The sequence below is a fragment of the Microtus ochrogaster genome, chromosome 24, assembly GCF_000317375.1.
Source record: "Microtus ochrogaster isolate Prairie Vole_2 chromosome 24, MicOch1.0, whole genome shotgun sequence".
Classification (NCBI taxonomy): Eukaryota; Metazoa; Chordata; class Mammalia; order Rodentia; family Cricetidae; genus Microtus; species Microtus ochrogaster.
Window position 1 is genome coordinate 9,077,126 of NC_022024.1, and position 4,844 is coordinate 9,081,969.

The following is a 4,844-nucleotide window of genomic DNA, read 5'->3' on the forward strand; positions in this document are numbered from 1 at the left end:
TTATACATCCATGCTGTTCTCTCTGCCTTGTGGCTGTGTCTCAAGATGTGAAGTCTCAGATACTGCTCCAGTGCCATGCTTGCTTGTACACAAGCCATGCTCCCACAGATGGTTAAAGGCTCACCCTCTAAAACTGTTAAGTCCAGTAAATTCTTTTTTTTCCTCTAAGTTGCCTTGGTCATGATGTCTCTTCACAAAAAAGAGAAAAGTAAGACAAAAGCTGGGGTCAGGAGTGGGTCATTGCTGTAACAGGCCTGACAATGCTGGGTTTCGGAGGAACTTGGAGGACTTTGGGACTTTGGACTTGAAAAGTGAAAGCAGGTCTTAATTGGGCTATCTTAGTAGGAGTTTGGAAGACAGGGGTGCTGAGAGCCATGGGAACTATGGAGACCCAGCTCAAGAGATTTCAGAGGGGACCAAGAGTAGCAGTTGCACTAGAGGCCGTTCCTGTGCCGCACGCACAAAGCTTGCGGCTACTTTCCGCTCTCTTCCTAACATCTGCCTGGGGCTAAACTGTAATGTTTTAGACTAGTTTCCTTGGCTGAGGAGATACAAAGACAGTGACTCCGCTGCTGAGTTATTTAGTGATCACTCTTACGCCAGTCTGCAACAAGAAAGAGCAAACGGGGTGAGAAGAAATACAAAATGCACAGTTTGAGGAGAAAAGGAAATTGAACGCTGGATGATGATTTGCCGGTGAAGGAGATAAGGAAGAATGGAAGTATGGGCGCCACCCAGCTAATCTTGCAATGTGTGAACAGAAAAGGCTTGCAGAATTGGAATTGCCTTTTCCTAAAGAGAATCAACGAATCAAAGCTTATGCAAATGTAATTCAAGGATGGCCAGGTACCACCCCAAGCTGGCAGCTGTGGGTCCCGTGGTGGTTCTGGTTTTAGTGGCGTGAAGAATACAGAAATAAAGGGATTGTGGAATCTTCCTCCAAAGTTCAGAAAGCTGCTGTGGCCAGGCATGTGGTAGGGGAGTCCCTGCACCGAGGGCCAGAGGGACCATTTTATGAAACTGTGAAAGAAAAGCCAGGATTGCATTGGAGACTCCAAGTTGCTGGCCATGCCAGAGTCCTGGGATACCTGCCAAGCAGAGCTGCACACAGCGGGTGGGACCAGCCTCAGGGAAAGAAGGGTGTTGCAGTCAGCAAAGATGGAAGGGCAGGGCCGTCTATGCTCTTTGACATCAGACATGGAGCTGCAGGATTTGGAGTTTGCCCTGCTGGCTTTTGGTCTTGCTTTCGTCCAGTATTTCCTCACTGTGCTCCTCTTCCTCGCTTTTGGAAATGTAATGCATTTTCTGTGCCATTGTGTGTCAGAAGTATGTGATTGGCTTTTTTATTTTGATTTTACAGGGATTTAGAATTAAGATATTGTGTGACTCTCAGAGGAGACGTTGGACTTTTAAACAATGTTGAGACTATGAAAGACTATGGGGACTTTTGAAGTTGGACTAAATGCATTTTGTGTGATGATATGGCCATAAGCCTATGGGGGCCAGGGAGTGAAATATGGACAGGTAAGAAGAACAGTGAGACGTGGGCATTGAACTAAGACAGGTCATGACTAACCGTTGATACTCCAGGAGTCTCATTGAGATAAAGATGGGGGCTCGTTCTTTACACCTAGAAGAGCATATGTGAGGTGGGCCCGACACTTTCATTGGCTTGGGGGGACAACTGGCAGTGTAATGGGGCGCACAAGGGAAGATGTCAAATGTGAAGAACTTTCCCAAGGAGCTTGACTGCACAGTCAGAGCAAGAAAGGCAAGACTCTAATTAGAGGGCTGGAATTTCCTTGCAGAGGGTTAATCTTGACCACAGCTGGCTCTATCCAGAGCCACTTGGCTTTGCCCACCCACCAAGACTGACTGTGACTTGTGAAGGTCTGCTGGCCACAATAAGTCACAGCTAGAGGGTGTGAGCCCTGAGCTCAGCTGACCCCACCATTGCTCACATCCTGTGGTCCTTGGCAGGCCTGATGGGTGTCGTCCTCCCTTCTGCTCTAAGCTTCCTCTTCCTAACCACAGGGCACTCCTTCCCAGCCCCTTTCTTGTGAAGAGCCCTGGCCACTCTGCCGCTCTGCTTGTTTGAAGCTGGGTGTTTCCCTGAGGGCATGCTTCCTTTAGCAAGATCTCAGTTCTTCTGGAGCACGGAGAAGTTGTTATCATAGGCTCTGTGTTTCTTGTATCTTCTGTGCTCCACCAGGGTTTCAGTTAGGGATGTATTTAGTAACAAGTAACAGAACACCTGGTTAGAGCAGACCGAACAACAAGGCTTTCCAGAGCAGCTGTGGGTAAGGTAACTGAGCGCTCAGCCTGAAAACTTGAGTTCTAGCCTCAGCGACCCACAAGGGGCAAGAAGAGAACTGATTCCCACAGTTATCCCCTGACCTCTGCATCTGTGTGCACAGACACACCTGCACAGTACACACACACACATTCCCATGCACACACACACACACAGGCACACACACACACGACACACACATTCCCATGCACACACAGACATACACACACATACACACACACACATTCCCATGCACACACACACACACAGGCACACACACACAACACACACATTCCCATGCACACACAGACATACACACACATACACACACACACATTCCCATGCACACACACACACACACACAGGCACACACACACGACACACACATTCCCATGCACACACACAGACATACACACACAGACACACATGTGCATGTGTGCACACAAACACATACACATGCACACAGGCGCGACATTAATATACAAAGCAAAGCATTCTGTGACAGGTCCAGGCTGGGTTTCTCGTCACCTTTTCACACTGACACATTACTCCCGGTGACTGGAGAGATGGTTCCGTCAGTACATGGTTCCAGCTATCCCAAGTGGGCAACTGGCACCAAAGATGGACGCCATCTTTCCCAGGGAGCCTTTTAATTGACTAGGATTGGGACCTTGATTGGCTAGACCAATTAGAGGCATCCCAGGAACACCTGGAAGGGGAGGGCCTATAAGAGTCTGGACTTTGCTAGCTTGAGAGAAGGGCTTGGCTTCTGAGCAGGCACGATTAGTGATTGCCTGAGAAATTTATGACTGTGTGTCCCTGCTGGGAGGGCCTGTGACACCATGTCCTCATCAGAACTGCAGCCCTGGTTACCTTGTACCATCACAGTTTGCTAACTAGTCTGAGTCCTCATGGGTGGAGCATAAACACTCAACATATGTTTCAACTCCCTGTCTGGAGGTGCTGCAGGGCTGAACTTAACTGACAGCAACTTGACTTTGTTTCTCTGAAGGTGGGAACTCTGAACATGACTATATGCTGAGAATATAGAACTAAAATGATGAAAGAGCCGAAGGCTGAGGACTAGGGGCTCTTAGGGATCATGAGGGGAAGGAACAAGTGCCTGCTAAGACAGAAAGCAGGGCCCTGGATATGGCGGTGGTACACAAGCAATCCCAGCCCCAGCCAGAGTGGGGAGGACTGGAGGCCAGCCTGGGCTACACAGTGAGGCCATTTCACAAACAAAACAGTGACGAAAATAAAGCAGGGGCCTTAAGCATGTACCTTGGGCCTGAGAGGGGCCACCTCCGGGAGCCGTCATGGCTGATGTTCGTATCTTTGACAGGAGCAGCCGGGACACCGGAGAAGCTCCTAATAGATGACTTTGCTTAATCTAACTGATGATGACTTGCTGTCAAAGTGAGTGGAGATTTGGACACCCTTGTGACATCCTAAGAGTCAGAGGTCAAAGGGCACCCAGTAACTTCCTTTCCTGTGACTTCATCTCATCCCTTAACACCCCCACAAATCCCAGGCCACTACCCAGTGCTCCCTAGCTGTCCTGTCTGTGAAATGAATTCAGTTTCCTAGTTCCCTCAGTCAAGCCATTGATAAGGTTAGTGTTTTTTTATTGTTCTGGAAGTGGTCACCTGACTAGCATTACTGATGTTCATTGGGCCAAGCCATGGGTTTATTGGGGTGGGTGGTCTTCCTAACCACCGCTAAGAAGTTAAGGGCTGGGTAAACACAAGAGAGTTCTAGCTACACCTGGAGTCTTGGCTGGTTTGGGAGATGAGGCTGGCACAGCCCATGGAGGGAAGGACTCCTGGGGACAATTCAGAATGATCTCCCCTCTCCTGGCTAATGACATGGGAGTAAAGGCCAGAGGTTCTGATCACTCTGGAGGATGCCTACACAAAGCTGGGTACCACTACTGTGGGGCTAATTAAATGCTTGTTGTTAGACAGGGTTTCCAGGGCCAGAGGAAGATTTAGGGATGTGGTGCAGGGAGTGGGGGATGGAGAAGTGTCTTAAGGTTACTGTTGCTGCCATGAAACACTATGTAAGTTAGGGAGGAAAGGGTTGGCTGTTTTTTTCAGCTTACACTTCATATCAGTGTTCATCACGGTAGGAAGTCAGGACAGGAACTCAAACAGGGCAGGAACCTGGCGGCAGGAGCTGAATCAGAGGCCATGGAGGGGTGCTGCTTACTGGCTTGCTCCTCAGGTCTTCTCAGCCTGCTTTCCTGTAGAAGCCAGGACCACCATCCCAGGAATGGTACCCCTACAATGGGCTGGGCTCTCCCCCATCAATTACTAATTAAGAAAATGTCCTATAGGCTTGCCCACAGGTCTTATGGCGGCATTGTCTTAATTAAGGCTCCCTCCTCTCAGATGACTTTTGCTTGTTTCAAGTTGACATAAACTGTCCAACACAGTGAGCTAAGGACCTGGGCCTTTTCTGGTCACCTGCAAGCTACACAGGCCCTTTCTTTTTTGAGATTAAGATCTTGGTATTAAATCCTTTGCTGGGCCGGGCAGTGGTGGCGCAC